The sequence below is a fragment of the Mobula birostris genome, chromosome 30 (genome assembly GCF_030028105.1).
Source record: "Mobula birostris isolate sMobBir1 chromosome 30, sMobBir1.hap1, whole genome shotgun sequence".
Lineage (NCBI taxonomy): Eukaryota > Metazoa > Chordata > Chondrichthyes > Myliobatiformes > Myliobatidae > Mobula > Mobula birostris.
This window is the reverse complement of record NC_092399.1, coordinates 3,116,607-3,125,549: the sequence shown is the minus strand read 5'-3', so window position 1 is coordinate 3,125,549 and position 8,943 is coordinate 3,116,607. Positions and strand designations below refer to the sequence as shown.

The window sequence follows — 8,943 nt, the reverse complement described above, 5'->3', positions numbered from 1 at the left end:
AATTCTGCAATGATTCAGCCAGCAGTTAGTTTTCAGGAGAGCGTGTCACAGGAGCGCAGTCTGCCTTTAACATAATGCTGGCTGGAGAGAGGGTGTCAAGAAGAGGATTCCTATCAGAAATATCCAGCGATGCTCCCTGTCAGAACCTGATTTGTGGGGTCAGTGATTCTTTTTCTTACGAATTGCCAACGACTTGACCTTAATATAATAGGGCTTGAGTCTGGAACAGATTGCAAGTTGTCATATTGGTTAAACCAGTTAAGTTATGCTCTTCAGGTGACTGGCCCTTTCGGATGTTTCTCTTGCAGTATAACTGTTGCATTACACTTGATAAGTACTTGACTCTATATCTGGTTATGCAGCGCAATAGAAGTTTGGTTTCCTGTGGCAAAATTATCCTGCTGGCCCACAAGTTTCTCCAACCGACCCAACAGATGTTCAATAAATATTTAATTGTGTAATTGCAATTAGTCAAGACCCTGCCTTGTTTTACAAGGAGACTCTTTCCTTTAATTCTTGTTGCTTCCTGATTATGCTGACTGGATGTAAAAAGAAGAGGAAACTCTGTATTTGTAAAGTAGGGAGTTCCAAAGCACTTTGCACTTTACTATTGAGAAGCCTTTTTGTTGTTTGGTCACGGTTTGATTTTATGCTCTAGGGAGTCTAAATATGACTTTGGCAACAGCCAACCTGTCTACAGCAAGTTCCCACAAACAACAGCTTGATATTTTAACCCAGGGTTAAATATTGACCTCTGGCCACGTCCATCATGTGACCATCAGGACAGTAGAAGACGATTGAGGATGGACTGTGCTCTGTGGCTGTGGTGATCCCTGTGTTCCTGAAGTAGCTGGGGGCTGATGCGGGATTTTTGACTTGAAGCGTTGACAATTCTCCCCCCTACAAATGCTCTTCAACCCTCTGAGTTCCTCCAGCAGATTGTTTGTTGCTTTCAATTCTGGCCTCTTAGGCAACTCAATTTCCATTGCTCTGGCACTGAGGGGTTTTCCTGTAGCTGTGTGGACCTTCAGTTCAGTTCTCTCCTTAACTCATTCTGTTCATCTCTACCTTTGCAAATTGCCCTAAGCCCTTTGGCCGTGCTTTTGACCACCTCTCCGAATACCACCTCATTTGACCTGATTTCAGATTTGTTGGAGAGCATCCCTGTAAAGCAGGGGTTCCCAACCTTTTTTATGCCCTGGACCAAAACCAATAAGCGAGGGGTCTGTGGACCCTGGGTTGGGAACCCCTGCTGTAAAGAGTCCATAGAGATGACATTGAATGAAGGATCTTACATCAGTGTAAGATGGCGATGGGGTTGTAGGAAATGGGTCTGCAGTGCACTGAGAGCCGACCTTCTGTTTATTCCTACAGGGCTCACTCCACAGTAGTTAAGGGTGCCATGGGAACAGGAGGAGAACTTCTTCCACTTAATTGATATCCTGTCTGTCATGTAACCGAGCTGTGGTTTAGTGAGGTGAAATAGTCAATGAGTGCCTAGCACAATGTTTTTGTTAACAGCACTTAACTGGAAAATCATTGTTACTTTACCCCCCCCCCCCCCCCCGGAGTGAAATGTGATAATGATTCCAGATTTGCTTGTGAGACTCCTGGATTTGAACTGGGCTCTTCGAGGCATGGAGTACCCTTTTTGCTTTTGAAGTGAGTCTTCATTGGGGGCCGTGCGTGGCATCATTCCCCGTGCCACACCCCAAGCACAAGAAATTAGATGCTCTAACCTGGAGAGTCAGTGTTGTATTGGGTAGCTATAGAGCTAAGCTCCTTAAATGATTACCTCTGATTGTTCTGGCCACCTCTTAACACAGTCTTAACCTCACTGCTACCACCTGGCAGAAGTCTGAAGTCCTGTGCTACCAGGTTCAGGAAGAGCTAACAAGCACAAGAGATTCAGCTGATGCTGGAAATCCAGAGCAACACACGGAGAATGCTGGAGGAATTCAGCAGGTCAGGCAGCATCTATGGAAAGGAATAAACAGTCAGTGTTTCAGTCTGAAATGTCGACTGTTTATTCATTTCCATGGATGCTGCCTGGCCTGCTGAGTTCCTCCAGTATGTTGTGAGTGTTGATCAGGAACAGCTACTTTCCTACAACCATCAGATTCAATTGATCTGCACAATCCTAATCCTACCTCAGCAATGGAACACTACAAACCACTTTTTGCTCTACTGTGCACTTATCTCTGATTATCTCTCTTTTGTGCACTAAAGTCTTATTTTTGAACAGCCATCTTTTTCTCTTGCTTGTCAGTTGTGTATAATTTATATTCTGTGTTTTCTGTAGCTACATGCCTGTGATGTTGCTGCAAGTCTTTCATTGTACTATACGTCGCCATACTTGTGCATGTGATAATGATCTCGAGTTGATTTGAACTTTTCTCTCCACTACTTCCCAGTGTCATTCTGGAACCCAGTACCAGTTTGATCCTGTGATCCCTGTGAGATTTTTCTCCTCCCCTTGACCTCTGGGCTACCTGCCAAGGCCTTGACCTTCATCCCCACTCTAACTTGTCCAGATCCAAGGCCTGGTCCTCAAGATTTTGGGAGGACCTTCTCAGATGAAGGAACACCTTGAAATGGTGAAGGGAAGGAGTAGTTGCATGTTATGTGGTCAGTCAGGAGAGGAGTGGGTTTGTTGTGTAGGAGGGGATAATGGGAATTTGGAGGGACAAAGTTTGTGGAAGGATTTCAAAATAAGGATGAGAGTTTTGATATCAACATAGACTAGGTCTTACTCAGTAAGGGTGGAGTGATGTGAAGAGGAACTGGTAGGGTTTGGGGAAGAGAATGTGGCTTTAATGGGTATGGAAGCTTACAGGGCATTGGGTATAGCATATAACACTCATTACATGTGGCAGTATTCACCATTGCTACGTCGGCCTTCGGCTGCAAGCTTACTCATGTGACGATGGGAAGCAGGTGAGAATAGTAAATGTAGCTCAGTGTCTCTGTCCACTCCCTCTCATATCTGCAGGGATCTGAGCCTGCACACTTTTCACACTCCCTCTCAGATCTGTAGTGATCTGAGCCTGCACACTTTTCCCACTCCCTCCCTCCTGCAGTGTCTGTAGTGATCTGAACCTGCACACTTTTCCCACTCCCTCCCTCCTGCAGTGTCTGTAGTGATCTGAACCTGCACACTTTTCCCACTCCCTCCCTCCTGCAGTGTCTGTAGTGATCTGAACCTGCACACTTTTCCCACTCCCTCCCTCCTGCAGTGTCTGTAGTGATCTGAACCTGCACACTTTTCCCACTCCCTCCCTCCTGCGGTGTCTGTAGTGATCTGAGCCTGCACACTTTTCCCACTCCCTCCCTCCTGCAGTGTCTGTAGTGATCTGAACCTGCACACTTTTCCCACTCCCTCCCTCCTGCGGTGTCTGTAGTGATCTGAACCTGCACACTTTTTTTTCGCAATGCTATTTTTGCTTTTTGTTGGTAGCTGTTTGCCTCTGAAATGACGTGGAGGGCAACCTGTGAGGAGTTCACTGTCCCTCAGAAGGCAAGGTCATTCTAACAATGGAGTCTGAGCCAAACGGAATGCTCTTCATAGACTTTGTCTCCCAGAGCCACCTAAAGCTCAAGGACATCGGACAACTGAGATCATCAGTATTTCCTTGTTGCATACGTCATAGATGCAGAATTAGACCATTTGGCCCATCGAGTCTGTTCCACCATTCCATTATGGCTGATTTATTATCCCTCTCAACTCCATTCTCCCTTCTTCCCATAACCTTTGACACTCTGATTAATGAAGAACCTATCAACCTTTGTCTCAAATATACCCAATGACTTGGCCTCCACAACTATCTATGGCAATGAATTCCACAGGTTCACCACCTCTAGCTAAAGAAATTCCCCCTCATCTCTAACAAGAGAAAATCTGCAGATGCTGGAAATCCGAGCAACACACATGCTGGAGGAGATCAGCAGGCCAGGCAGCATTTAGGAAAAGAGTACAGTCAACGTTTTGGGCTGAAACCCTTCAGCCTCATCTCTTCCAAATTGATGTCCCTCTGTTCTGAGGCTGTGCCCTCTGGTCCCAGACTCCCCCACTATAGGAAATATCTTCTCCACATCCTCTCTATCTGGGACTTTCAATATTTGGTAGGTTTCAATGAGATCCCCTTCATTCTTCTAAACTCCAGAGCGTACAGGCCCAGAACCATCAAGTACTCATATTTTAACTCTTTCATTCTTGGGATCACTAACTTGGATGGATTTCACTGATCTTTAATCAACTGGTCAAAATATTAGGCCTTCCTGTTTAATATCAGTAGGAATCCTTCACTGCACAGAAGATGACCACCACTAACCTCCCAAAGGCAGCCGTCACGGGTCAATAAGTACCAGTTCTGCCAGTAAAGCCAACAATTCGGGAACAAATAAGAGCAGGAAGTTGTGTGCAATAAGCTAACCATTTCGTAATCTTCTCCTTTATGTCCCTGCCCCTGTATTTACTTACAGTAGAAGCTGATAATTTCTAACATCTTGCTGATTCAATGAAAGGTCATTGTTCTGAAACATTAACTCTTTCTTCTCCCTTTTATAGGTGTTGTTCAAGCCTCCTTTTAATTCACTTTTAGTTTCCAGGTGTTACTCTTTGCTGTTTCTTCACCGTACCTGTTGTTTCTTAGCTGAAAAAAATTACTGCTGACTCCATCCACTCTAGCAGTCTCCTATTCACCAAATTGCAACAGGGAGACGCCACAAGTCCATCGTCACTAGGACTACACATTATCATCAAAACTTCTTACCTGTAACTATTCAGCTTTGCAACAAAACTCACTCAGGTGTAATACCCTAACAGTCCCTGCAGAATATCTGTTAAATCTCAGGTTCCCAACCTGGTGTCCACAGACCCCTCAGTTAATAGCAGGGTTCCAAGGCATAAAAAAGGTTGTGAATCACTGCATTAAATGGTCCTTCCTGCTGTCCTGGCTCTGTTAATAATTATTGAGTCTGTTCACATGTTCACATTTGATTATTGATGATTGTGCATGTGACCGTTTTGCTAATTGTTGATTCCTCATGGCTGTTTGCACTATTGTCTTGTCAATTGTTGGTTGCTATTATGTTATCTGTTATGGTATTGTCCTGTGTCTTATGCTTGTTGGCACCAAACTGCAATCAATTCTGGTATTTTTCACATACTGGCAATAAAATGATTCTGATTCTATTGAAGAGAATGGGTGTAAGGAAGATGGATATGAAGAGATGATGGAAAGATAATATTCAAATTGGACTTTAATGATAATAATTGAGATAAAGGAGTAAACCCTTCTCTGCAATAAAGTGATTTTGATTAGTAGCAGTTGCTTGTTCAGGGTACCTGTTTGTTATTTACTTCGTGCCCGTTCCTCCAAGAGGACTACAACCTTGTAGGGTTTGGAGGCTTGCGTGCCTCAATGACCTGGAGAGCTACGTTGGCTGGAGTTAGAGCCTTGTGCTTTAGCTCTTGGTAGAGTCACCCATGCCAAACAGGTCGAAGGGCAGAGGTCAGACTAAGAGTGGCCCACCAGTCCTCCAGGTTTGGGGGGTTCAACTCAGGACTAACAACTCTGACTGTTCAAACAAAACTGCTACAGAAACAGCAATGAAGAATCCTTCTATATCTGTGCGGGGTATGAACAGACAGAGATGGAGGACCTTCACTGCTGCCCTAAATGCCAGCGGTGTGACAGGCAGTAACCTTACGCCCGCTGACGTTTAGGGCAGCAGAGTATGCCTCCATCTCAGATACAGAACAGCAATCTCCATTGCTGTTTTCATAGCAATTTTGTTTGATAGGTCAGGGTTGTTAGCCCTGAGTTGAACCCCCAAACCTGGAGGACTGGTGGACCACTCTTACCCTTGACACCCTTTACCCTTTGACCTGTTTGTTATGGGTGACCCTACCAAGAGCCAAAGCATAAAGCCTTGACTTCAGACAGCATAGCTCTCTGGGTGATTGAAGCATGCAAACCTCCAAACCCTACGACAAGATTGTGGTCCTCCTGGAGGTGTTGTTTCTGAGAAGCATTTATTATTTAAATCTTTCATCTTTTTAAAAGCAAGACAAACTAAAATCTGAAGGAAAAGGTTGGAGATCTCAGAAAGATGTAAATAAGGTTGAAAGAGGACACAGGAAATTTACAAGGACAAGAAAATCTGCAGATGCTGGAGATCCAGAGCGACGCATGGTAAATGTTGGAGGAACTCGACAGGTCAGGCAGCATCTATGCAAAAGAGTAAAAAGGCAATGTTTCGGGCCAAGAACCTTCATCAGGACTGGAAAAATAAAGATGAAAAGTCAAAGTAAGACGCTCTGGCGGGGGGCGGGGGGAGAGGAGGAAGAAGTACAAGGTGGTAGGTAATAAGTGACACTGTGTCAAGGGGAGGGGTGAAGTAAAGAACTGGGAATTTGACTGGTGAAAGAGATAGAGGGCTGGAGAAGGGGGAATCTGATGGTAGAGGGAAGAAGACCATGGATGAGAGGGAAGGGGGAGGAGCACCAGAGGAATGTGCTGGGCAGGGAAGGAGATAAGGTGAGAGGGAAATGGGAATGGTGAAGGGGAGACGGGCAACTACCCTCAAGTTCAAGAAATTAATGTTCGTGCTATCAAGTTGGAGGCTACCCAGGCAGAATACAAGGTGTTGCTCCTCCCAACATGAGTGTGGCCTCATCGCAGCAGTAGAGGATGTTGCCGGGACTGAAGTACCCGAGTTATAAGGAAAGATTGAATAGGTTAGGACTTTATTCCTTGGAACAGAGAAGATTGAGAGGAGATTTGACAGAGGTATACAAAATTATGAGGGGTGTAGATAAGGTAAATGTAAGTGGGCTTTTTCTACTGATGTTGGGTGGGACTACAACTGGAAGTCATGGGTTAAGGGTAACTGGAACATACGGGGTAACTTCTTCACTCAGAGGTTCATGGGAGTATGGAGCAAGCTGCCTGCACAAGTAGTGCTATTGAGCTGGATTTCAACGTTTAAGAGAAGTTTGGATAGGTACATGGGGTAGGGAGAGCTATGGTCCTGGTGCAGGGAGTTGACAGTTTAAATAGCTTGGCATGGACTAGAAGGGCTGAAGGGCCTGTTTCTGTGCTGTAGCTTTCTATGTGAGTGAGAAAAGACTAGGACTAAGATCAGGGAATTGTTTATGAGGTCTGTCCCTTGAGAAGGTGGTAGATAGTAAGCTGCTATCTTAAACTGCTACAGTCGATGTAGTGAAAATGCTGTTAATTAGGCAAAGCAACCTGCTGTTTCCAGAACGTTCTGTTCTTACTTCAGACTTCCAGCCTTTGCAGAATTCTGCTTCTGCTATAGCAGATGCTATGCAAGTGTAACAGTGAGAGATATGTATATTGTTAACACAAGTTGTGTTTCCTGTCCTTTTAAAGTAGTATTTCATCAGTATATTATCAGAAGGGTTGCAATTCTTATGATTAAAAAGATGTCTGCAATGCCTTGTGCTATTGCTCTTTACAGACCCCTCTATTGCTTTGTACGATAGTTTTGAGAACTTTTTTTTAAAAGAGAAATTGATCATGTGGATAGTCAGAGGCTTTTTCCCAACGCTGAAATGGCTAGCACGAGAGGGCACAGTTTTAAGGTGCTTGGAAGTAGGTACAGAGGAGATGTCAGGGGTAATTTTTTCATGCAGAGTGGTGAGTGTGTGGAAGGGGCTGCCAGTGACGGAGGTGGCAGTGGATACGATAGGGTCTTTTAGAGACTCCTGGACAGGTACATGGAGCTCAGAAAAATAGAGGGCTATGGGTAAGCCTAGTAATTTCTAAGGTAAGGACATGTTTGGCACAGCTTTGTGGGCCGAAGGGCCTGTATTGTGCTGTAGGTTTTCTATGTTTCTATGTTACTTGATGGGAGGGGTATGGAGGGCTATGGTTTTGGGTGCAGGTCAATGGGATGAGGCAGATTAATAGTTCAGCAAGGACTAGATGGGCTGAAGGGCCTGTTTCTGTGCTGTAGTGTTTGATTCTATTCTAAATGTGCTGTATATTGTTAGGAATTGAAATTCCTTCTAAACAAAGCTGCTTCCTGATGTACTGGGGTATTGAAACATTTCCTTGGATTGTCAGTGTTGATGTTCCTGTTCCACGTGGGTCACCTTTCATTTAACCCCAACAATCTAACTTTATACTTGCCTTCCCCACCTTTCCTGCCTCCCATTTAATGGTTCTACGCCCCAGATGTCACTCTGGATAAAGAAGCACCTCCTAATTTTTAATTGCGTTCACTTGTGATGGTTTTATGATTTTGGCCCGTTGTTATGGCTTTGCCTTCGTGAAGAAACTTTTCTCTAATGCATTACTGTACTTCAGAATTTTGAAGTGCTCTGTCAGGTCACCCCTTGTTTAGTGAAGAAAATGCCATCCTGTCCTAATTGAAAACTGAGGTTTAATTTTCCAGGTTCCAGGCCTGTTTCCAGTTTTGATTACAATGTGATTGGATGGAAGTGCTGGGGAAAGGGGGTAAAATTGAATTTTGTCTTCCCAAATTTGGGAAAGATGAATAAAACACATTCCCGATCATGGTTTCATCAATCTTACTTTTATTTTTTTAACAGTTAAGGAGAAGATATGCATACATCCATCTTACACGAAAGCTTCGTGATTAGCTCAACGCTTTATAGTACAGCCGCTGCCTGTAAGGAGTTTTTATGCTCTCCCCGTGACCTTGTGGGTTTCTTCCAGGTGCTCCGGTTTCCTCCCACATCAAAAGACGCATCGGTTGGTCGGTTAATTGGTCATTGTAAGTTGTCCCATGATTAGACTAGGGGTGGTGTGGCGCGAAGGTTCAGAAGGGCCTATTCCGTGCTGTATCTCAATAAATAAAATTGGTGCTAAATCATTATACAGATGGTCTAGTGGTGCCTGAGAAGCTTTGACAAACATCCCCAGAAATTTAACTACATTAACATTTCCC

The 8,943-nt window shown here is 44.3% G+C and overlaps 1 protein-coding gene across 1 annotated transcript in view; it reads left to right on the top strand.

The window, feature by feature from the left end:
• The first annotated feature begins 30 nt into the window (after window positions 1–30).
• The window catches only part of fam110d (family with sequence similarity 110 member D), a 49,750-nt gene continuing 40,837 nt past the window's right edge, over window positions 31–8,943 (top strand). The window contains exon 1 of the mRNA XM_072246991.1: window positions 31–158. The gene's annotated coding sequence lies outside the window, so the exon portion shown is untranslated. The remainder of the gene's footprint in view (window positions 159–8,943) is intronic.